Source organism: Triticum urartu, unplaced genomic scaffold, assembly GCF_056163025.1.
Source record: "Triticum urartu cultivar PI428250 unplaced genomic scaffold, HENAU_Tu73 scaffold2, whole genome shotgun sequence".
Lineage (NCBI taxonomy): Eukaryota > Viridiplantae > Streptophyta > Magnoliopsida > Poales > Poaceae > Triticum > Triticum urartu.
This window is the reverse complement of record NW_028260368.1, coordinates 14503889-14514070: the sequence shown is the minus strand read 5'-3', so window position 1 is coordinate 14514070 and position 10182 is coordinate 14503889. Positions and strand designations below refer to the sequence as shown.

The window sequence follows — 10182 nt, the reverse complement described above, 5'->3', positions numbered from 1 at the left end:
TGCAACTATTATATCTATTTGCACAAATACCTCGACGCTTTCCAATCGTTAATACATAAAGCCCGATAAGCATGTCTTGGGTTGGTACGCAAATAGGATCCCCAATAGCGGGAGATAAGAGATTCATATGAGAAAACATAAGTAAACGGGCTTCTGCCTGAGCTTCCAAGGATAAAGGTAGATGAACAGCCATTTGATCTCCATCAAAGTCCGCATTGAAACCCTTACACACTAATGGGTGTAAAGAAATAGTACGCCCCTCTACTAAAGTGGGTTGAAAGGCCTGTATGCCTAATCTATGCAGGGTAGGTGCTCTATTTAACAGTACAGGATGTCCCCGCATAACTTCTTGAAGTATTTCCCATACAATGGGTTCTTTTTCCCAAATTTTCCTTTTAGCAATCCTTACATTAGAAGTGGCGCGTTTCGTGATTAAATCGCGAATTACAAATAGCTGAAAAAGCTTTATTGCTATCTCTAGAGGTAATCCACATTGATGTAATGAAAGCGAAGGACCCACAACAATGACAGAACGCCCCGAGTAATCGACCCGTTTCCCAAGCAGAGTCTCGCGAAACCTTCCCTCTTTACCTTCAATTACATCTGAAAGTGATTTGTATACTTTATTGTGACCATCCCTCGTCGGTTGCCCGCGGGACCCACTATCAAGAAGTGTATCCACGGCTTCTTGTACCAATTTTTCCTGGCACATTACTAAATCTGCTGGCGCTAATTCACTTCTTTTTAATAGATAGGCAAGATTGTTGTTCCGACGGATAACTCTCTTATAAAGTTCATTAATGTCTGAAGTCACTACTTTATCTCCAGACCTATAAACAATAGGTCTCAATTCGGGAGGAAGAACCGGTAATAAGCACAAAACCATCCATTCTGGTTCTACATTTGTTTGAATAAAATGTTTCGCCAATTGCATGCGTCTAATCAAAAAAAACTTTTCTTATTCGTCTTTTTCTATCTTCCCACTCATCTCCACTATACCCCTCGTCTTCTAATTCCTTCCATTCGACCAAAGAATTCTCTATAATAATTCGCAAATCCAAATCTGCTAATTGTTCTCTAATAGCACCTGCTCCTGTCGCAATTTCCCGATTTCGAAATGTTGCAAAGCCTGGGGTAGAAAAAAAGGGAGAAATGCTGTGGTTACAGGATGCAATTTCCTCTTCGAATAAACCTCGTAATCGTAAAAAAGTGGGTTTTTTAGTGCTGGGCCTAGCAAAAGAGAAATCGCCGTATACTAGGCCCTCCAACTTCTTAAGAGGTTTATCTAAAAGATTCGCGATATAACTAGGAAGACCTTTCAAATACCACACATGAGTCACGGGACATGCGAGTTTGATGTATCCCATTTGATATCTTCGTATCCGAGAATCCACAAATTCGACCCCGCATTTTTGGCAAAATCTTTCGTCTTCGTTTTCAGCTCCGCTCGCTCGAGAATTGCCACAAGCGCAAATCCCGCTTTTTATGGGTCCAAAGATTCTTTCGCAAAACAATCCATCTTTTTCTGGTTTATCGGTTTTATAATGAAAAGTAGAGGGCCTTGTGACTTCGCCAACGACTTCTCCATTAGGTAGGTTTTTGTTAGCCCAAGCCTTTATTTGTTGAGGGGAAACGAGTCCAATTTGAAGTTGTTGATGTTTATATTGGTCAATCATAAAATAGAAATAAGAAAAGAATTTATATTTATTCCGATCAAACTTCCTCCCTATTAACCTGGAAGTTCTTTTCAGATACAAGGAAATGATTCAGTTCTAGAGCCAAAGATCGTAGTTCTCGAACGAGCACTCGAAAAGATTCTGGAGGATCCTCATGATTAGGTATTCTTTTTCCCCAGATCGTAGCATTAAGTATTTCTTGGCGAGCTATAAGATGGTCAGATTTATAAGTAAGTATCTCTTGTAAAATATGAGCAACACCAAATCCTTCTAAAGCCCAAACTTCCATTTCTCCTACTCGTTGTCCCCCTTGCTTGGCTCTTCCTCTAACCGGTTGTTGTGTAACAAGTGAGTAGGGCCCAGTAGAACGCCCATGAATTTTCTCATCAACTTGATGAATTAATTTTAAGATATAGGACTTCCCTATTAGAACAGGTTGCTCAAAGGGGTCGCCTGTTCTTCCATCAAATATTCTGCTTTTTCCCGGGTACTCGGGTTCAAATACCCATGGATTTTTTGTTTCTTTACTGGCTTCATATAATTCTGAAAACACAAGTTTTCTTGAAGCCTCTTGCTCATATCTCTCATCAAAGGGTGCTATTCTATAATGTTTCTTTAGCAGATCCCCCGCTAATCCGAGCGAGCTTTCAAATATTTGTCCCACATTCATTCGGGAGGGTACTCCTAAGGGATTGAAGACCATATCAACGGGTGTTCCATCTTGCAAATAGGGCATATCTTGCCTAGGCAAAATTTTGGAAATGATCCCTTTATTCCCATGTCTTCCGGCTACTTTATCCCCAACTTTGATTTCACGTTTCTGTAAAATATATACACGAACCATTATGTCGAGCGGGTCCCTTTGGATCCATTTCACATCGATAACGCGCCCTCTTCCACCTATAGGTAATTTCAGAGAAGTTTCTTTTGAAGTGGAAACCTCAAGGCCAAATATGGCCCGTAATAATCCAGCTTCCGCGATATAAGATGATTCGCTCGCTATCTGAGGCGTTAATTTACCTACTAAAATATCACCAGTTTCTACCCAGGATCCCAACCTAACAACTCCATTTCTGTCCAAATTGCGGAGTAAATGTTCTTCTAGATGTGGTATTTCTTTAGTGATTTTTTCAGCGGAGCCCTGGCTTGTCGTATCCGTCTGAATTTCATATTTCCGGATGTGAAAAGAGGTATAAATATCTTCATATACCAAACGTTCGCTAATTAGTACTGCGTCTTCAAAATTGTAACCTTCCCATGGCATATAAGCTACTAATACGTTTTTTCCTAAAGCAAGTTCGCCCCCAATTGTAGCAGCTCCTTCTGCTAAAATTTGTCCTTTTTTAATGGATTTACCCCGTGGAACCCGGGGTTTTTGGTGCATACAAGTATTTTTGTTAGAGCGACGGTGGTTAACTAAAGGAATACTTATAGTCTTCCCACTACTTGATAAAAGTATCTTATGACTATCAGTAGAAATGATCTTTCCCTCGCGTTCGGCTATAATGGAAACCCTCGAATCTAGAGCTGTTTGGCGTTCCAATCCAGTTCCAACAATGCATTTCTCGGACCGAGAAAGCGGAACTGCTTGGCGCTGCATATTAGAACTCATTAAAGCCCGATTCGCATCATTGTGCTCAATAAAAGGAATGAGAGAACCCCCAATAGAAAAATATTGGAAAGGAAAAATACTTCTAACATGAATCTGTTCCCATGCAATAGTCAAGAATTCTTGACGGTATCTAGCCGGAACAACCTGTTCTTCCTGAATACCTTGATTCAAGGACAAAGAATTTCCTGCTGCTATCATATAATATTCATCTCTATTTGGTGATAGATAAACCACCTGTCTCTCTTTTTTTTCTTTTGCTTTCTCAGCAGATATTTCATAAAACGGACTCTCTATGGATCCCCACAAGTGATCAATTCTCGCATGAATTGTTAAGGATCCAGTAAGTCCAACATTGATTCCTTCAGACGTGTCAATTGGACAAATACGCCCATAGTGACTCGGATGAATATCTCGGCTCCGAAAACTTGCGGTTCTCCCCGTCAACCCTCCAGGACCTAAACAACTCACTTTTCGCCCATGAACAGTTTGTGTCAATGGATTCGTTTGATCAAAAACTTGAGATAACGGGTATGTGCCAAAAAAGGTCTCATAAGTAGTTATTAATAAAATTGAAGTTGAAGTTGGAGTTACCAAAGTTTGGGGAGTCGGTTTCGATTGACGTATGAATACTCTACGAATAGTTTTTTGAACTGCATGTTGTAAACGACCAAGAGCCAATCCGAATTGATCTTGTAACAGATCCGCAACCGAACGAATACGTTTATTTTTCAAGTGATTCATATCGTCATCGTCAAGTATACCCGTTCCAAATTTCATTCCAATCAAATGATCCGTAGCGGCCAATACATCTCGTGGTAACAAGAATGTATTGTTCTGAGGAATATCAAGATTAAGTCTCCGATTCATATTTCGTCGACCAATCCTTCCTAATTCACATTTTTGTTGAAAAAATTTCTTTTGTAATTCCTCGCATAAGGACTCCGAAAATACCAGGTCCCCACCTACACAAGCAAATTGTTGATAAAACTCCAAAATAGCTTTTTCTTTTGACTCAATCCTCTTCTTCTCTTTAGCATTCGGGAAAGACAAGAAAATTTCAGGGTAGGAAACATTATCCAGAATTTCTCTTAGATTCGAACCCATAGCTGATGATAGAACTAGAATAGATATCTTTTGTTTTCTACTCACGCGAGCCCATATCCTTTCTTTTTTATCAATTGCTAATTCCGATCTCCCCCCCCAATCTGATATTATAGTGCCAGTGTAGATAGAAATTCCCTTATGATCTAATTCCGAGCGGTAGTAAATACCAGGACTTAGCAATATTTGATTGATCACAATTCGGTATATTCCATTTATAATAAAGGTTCCTAAGGAATTCATTATAGGAATGTTTCCGATAGAAATGGTTTGCTTTTGCACATCGAAACCAAAAATTAATCTCGCAGATACATATAATTCGGAAGAATAGGTGAGTGATTCATACACAGCATCTCTTTCTTTTATCGAGGGTTCTAGCAGTTGATATCCTTTCGCAAATAATTGAAATGCAATTTCGTGATCTGGATCTTTAATTGTTGGAAACTTGTCAAGTTCTTCTGCCAAGGCTTGATTAATGAACCTACAAAATCCCTCGAATTGGATCTGACTAAATCCGGGTATTGTGGACATTCCCTCGTTTCCATTCCGGAGCATCTTAATCTTAAGTTTCCTGTTTATCAAAGAAAAATTCCATTATCAGCTCACTCTTCATCAATCCCTATGGATCGATCTAGCAATCATGGAATCTATATTCTGTTTACTGAATCACATGAAATTCTAGGGAACTCCACATACGTATTTCATATATGTATTTCATACATATGAATAGAGACCATTTGGACGAAAGTTCGAGTTTGCCAGGGGTACAAATGAAATGAAAATGAATTGATAAAACATTCCTACAAAAAAAATTCTGCCACTTATACTTTATGTTATGATATTCTAATCAGATTGGATGGCAAAGATTTCTCATTTTATCTCCTTTCTATGAATGTAATAAAGCCGTAATATAATATACTAGAAAGTTTGACTTTACTTCGATTTAGAATAGCGTGCTTACTTTAATTTCTCAAAATAATTTGAGGGTTCTTTTTTATTTCGGATCGGAGTAGTATAATTGCTAGAAAATTCAGTATTTCATTGTGGAATTCTAAAATAAAGTAAGTCCCTTTTTTAAGTACATGCCAATCTAGTTATCCACCTCTCCCCATATCCATGCTTTTCTTTTATCGTAATTTCACTTGGGTACGCCAAGATAGTCAGGTTATACTCTATATCAGAGCAAATTTCCTTTTTTTATTCAAGATATTTAATTTAATACTTTGAAAAATTAAAGCATGATTCCCCATAGAGATATGTACATAAAGGGGATCTTTGGATAATAATGCTGTTCGGACCTAAAGTTTACCTATACACGGATTAAGCATAAAGCCATAATATTTTATTATGCCATTGAAGGGGGGGGAGATAATACCGATTTAAGAGTAGTTCACTACTGCAATAAAAAAAAGAGAATTCTAGTTAACGGTTCCAATTTATTCTGAATTTTGCAGCCTGTGAATAGAAATCCACTTTTTCTTCTTTTTCATAGAAAGAAATGGGAAGTTTTATTGTGTTAACAATGTATGTTTTAAGATAGAATCTATCGAGGAGAATAATAGAAACTGGATCAAAAAAAGCAGGAATAGATTTTTTGAAAAAGATTGGAAAAAAGTAAGTAGAATTATATTCAAAATAAAAGGGGCTTTTCGTAAGAAAACGTGGATGAATACTTGCTGTTTTCTAGATTTTTGATCGGATTTTTTGGCGGCATGGCCAAGCGGTAAGGCAGGGGACTGCAAATCCTTTATCCCCAGTTCAAATCTGGGTGCCGCCTGATCAATAAAATACTTAGGTTTTTTTTATAGTGCTGATCGAATTCGATAAATTTTTACTTCGCATAAGTTCGGGCAAGAGAGTAACTGGGCCTGCCGATACTGGGTTTAGAGAAACCATACCATAGTTCTATCCTCAAACTAGGGTTAGGGTTTGTTTTGACGGTAGTGGCCAAAATGGTTATCAATAGGGGTGAGGTAGTGTTTCCTTATTCTTTTATTATATGAATTTGAATTGGTTCTTAATTGAGATTCGATTTGATAATTTTAAAATACGAGGATAAGATGTCAGAAATCTTGGTATCCAAAGAAAGGTCCCTAAGGGGCATTCTTTTTTTTTTTCAATCTAAGATTCAAGAAGGGACTCCACGAAAGAATATCAAGACTTACTAATTATTATACATTTTTTTATCGTACATCTTATGTTACCTACATACACTAAAGTAAGGACTACTTAATTCTAACGAGAATCAGATTAAATAGGTCGATCAAAAATCAATTTAGGAGTTGTATTATGGATAAAATCTCTTCATTCTTTCATAGAATGATACAAAGCAAGGCTGCAGGGTTTAGGTCAAAAATAAACATTAGGTAAGGTAGGTATCCAATAAATATTTATCTATCGATAATTTTATGGTATATTCGGGCGTCCTTTGCTTAAAAAAAAAAAAAAGAGTAACAAAAGGAATAAAAAATCTTCCTATTCCCGCTTCTTCTATTCAGGACATCATTCCCGTACTCTTTCTTTTTTAAGGAAAAAAGGGCTATAGTATCTCGTATTTTTAATGCTCTCTAATTCTACCAGAATTCCTATAAGAATTTGTTAGGAGTAAATTCCTTGAACTGATTGATCCATGGCCTTAGGGCGGAATCCCTTTTTGACTCTGTACCCTTGATTCCACTATGATTATTGATCAATAGTAGAATAATCCCTTCATAGAAATAGGAGACATAATTTAGATGGATATAGTAAGTCTCGCTTGGGCTGCTTTAATGGTAGTCTTTACATTTTCTCTTTCACTAGTAGTATGGGGAAGGAGTGGACTCTAGGGATACTACTAATTGATTAAGTAATCAAATTGTTGTATCAATTCTTTTCTTTAATGGATCATTTTGCATTAATCATTTTGTCAAACGTTATTCTTTAATCTTTTTCTTTAGTTTTGTTTCACTCCTGTAAGAAACTCTTGTATTGTAAGTTGTAATGTAAGAAAGAGCCATTATACCAATTCAGAATTTCTACTAGAAATGACGAATGGTTAAAAAAAGTTCTATACATAAGAAAATTAGACTTTCTTCCACGGAACTATTCACGGCATATCACACATTTTCCATTTCCTTTTACTTTTTACTATAGTCTATTCTTCATATTATTTTTCTTTCCTTCCATGGATTCTTTGGTCAAGAATTGTCTTAGATTTTTTTATTTTGACCTGATTGAAATTAAGTGGATGCAATGAAAAAAGAAATTGAATTAGACTACTTAACTATTTCAATCTACTAATCTATTCTATGTAGATTCAAAGATAATATAATAGAAAGAATCTAAAGTGTCGTAGAAAAAACTATATGTAGTTCTTTCTACCACACTTTAAGATTCCAACCAGATCCTTTCATTTAAGACTTGGATTTTTTTTATTTAATCCCTTTTTAATTTCTTCAATGATTAATTGGAATTCCAATTAATTATTTTGGCTGACTGTTTTTACATAAATAATAAGTAAAAAAGAAGTAGGAACTAGAATGAACAGTGCAGTAGCAATAAATGCGAGAATATTGACTTCCATAACCTCTTTATTTTTTATTTTCACAATAACTCGGGATGTAATCCCATGGAGAGGAAAAAGGGGTATCTTGTAAATTCAAGGGTAGGGCTTGCATTCTGATAATACTGAATCAATTCAATATTATGAATATCGGATCTATCAAATCAATTCATGGATGAGAGTTATATTTCACGGATGAGAGTTATATAGTATAACATAGGAAGATCCTCTATCCACACTAAGACCAAAATGGGTTTTTTGATTGGATTAGGAATTCCCTCTTTTTTAATCCTTTTCTACTTTTTCTTTTCTATATCTCTAACCCACGAGCTTTCTTAATCTTATACTTTCTTAATCTTATACAATTTCCCTTCCTTTTTCTTATAGTTATACATACAATTATGTATGTATTATATGACCAACTTTCACTTTCTATGGGTCACATAGACATCCAAATAAGCAGTAGAAGTGAGATGGGGAAAAGAGGTCTGAAATAAAAAGGGAATACGATTTATGTATGGATTCCGGTAAAATACCGGTACTCTATTCCATAAGAGTGGAATAGGAAATTAAGATGAGGATGGTATCATCATAAAGAAAGATAGAGTAATATAATATCCTAAATTCTACTAATCCACATATCGTATGTGTGTCTTTCTTTATCGATTGGGAGTAGTGAAAAAAAAATTCCTATATGCCCTCCCTCCCTCTTTAATGAGAGATGCAAAATAAAAAAGTGAAGTAAGGGTGCCCTGTGGGTATTTGATCTTGCTCCCTGCCCCTTTTTTTCATGGAAAAAGGAAATATCAATTTCTCCATTCATTGAACCCTAGTTCGGGACTGACGGGGCTCGAACCCGCAGCTTCCGCCTTGACAGGGCGGTGCTCTGACCAATTGAACTACAATCCCCGCGGGGTGTATGGCATACCCATTCTTAAATAGAACCATAAGAAGATTCGATTCGTCTTTCGTACTCTAAGAAATAGACGAATCATATACTACATACCCACATATTATATTATACGTGGGTATAGTGAGAGTGACATAACTAGTATGTCGTGATTTTTTATCACTAAAAATGGATAATAATCCAGCCTTCAATAAGAAAAACTCTTTTGTTTGTAAGAAAGGAATGAGAGAGATATGGATTAGAAAAAAAAATTTCCCTTTTTTCTTTATCTTTTATTTCTATAGATCAGACATTTTATTTTATGGAAGAAAAACAAAAGGATTTAGTTCATACTCACGAAGCCCTAGATTTTTGGTTTGGGCCGAGCTGGATTTGAACCAGCGTAGACATTGTCAACGAATTTACAGTCCGTCCCCATTAACCACTCGGGCATCGACCCAGGAAGAATTTATTCTAGGGTTTTTGCTAATCTATGATTAACCTCCTTTCATAATACTCCCTACCCCCAGGGGAAGTCGAATCCCCGCTGCCTCCTTGAAAGAGAGATGTCCTGAACCACTAGACGATAGGGGCATCACTAGACGATAGGGCCATATACAACCGCTCGTGATTATACTATAATCATAGTATGAGCAGTTTTTTGGAATTGTCAATATACTCGAAAAGTATAAATAGATCCAAAGCAAAGAGTTTTTCCAACTTTTCTGTTATGTTTTCATCTAGGATTTTTTTTAGTTGATCGTTATAGATTAATTCTCCGTGCTTCATTTAGTGTTCATACCAAAAATGCATCCATCCCGCACTAAGTCATAAAATTCTCTAAAAATATAGAGAAAGTTTCAAAAACAAAGAAAAAAAGTGAATCAATTTAGTAGAAAAGTACTCTATCAGATTCGAACCAACGACTTACGTCTTAGCACGAGATTACTCTACCACTAATTTAAAAAGCCCTTTATCGGATTTGAACCGATGACTTATGCCTTACCATGGCATTACTCTACCACTGAGTTAAAAGGGCTTTTTATTTAATTCAAAAATTAGCCACTTGGATTTCCCATTATGGGTCTACTGCATAATGTACATATTTATATATATATATATAGAGATAGAGAGAGAGACATTATGTAGAGATTGTATATGTATATATCGATATCTTGAGAGCTCAAAATAAAATTAATAAAAAAAAACATACCCTACATAACATATCCAACTCTTCTTGGGTCAGGGTTTTCCGTTTCCGAACGACTAGTAAAATAGGCGGATTCTGGAACCCCAAGGATTCAACGGTATATGGATATGGAAAATATAAGATTTCCGATCCTAGCGGGAAAAGGCGGGGAAC

General features: G+C 36.3%; 3 non-coding genes across 3 annotated transcripts; 1 reads left to right on the top strand and 2 right to left on the bottom strand.

Moving 5' to 3' along the window:
• Positions 1 to 6095: 6095 nt before the first annotated feature.
• TRNAC-GCA (transfer RNA cysteine (anticodon GCA)) lies at positions 6096 to 6166 on the top strand. The gene has a single exon. It is a non-coding gene; the product is annotated as a tRNA-Cys (tRNA).
• A 3031-nt stretch (positions 6167 to 9197) lies between these two features.
• TRNAY-GUA (transfer RNA tyrosine (anticodon GUA)) lies at positions 9198 to 9279 on the bottom strand. The gene has a single exon. It is a non-coding gene; the product is annotated as a tRNA-Tyr (tRNA).
• A 507-nt stretch (positions 9280 to 9786) lies between these two features.
• Positions 9787 to 9858, bottom strand: TRNAT-GGU (transfer RNA threonine (anticodon GGU)). Its single transcript has one exon. It is a non-coding gene; the product is annotated as a tRNA-Thr (tRNA).
• Positions 9859 to 10182: the final 324 nt, after the last annotated feature.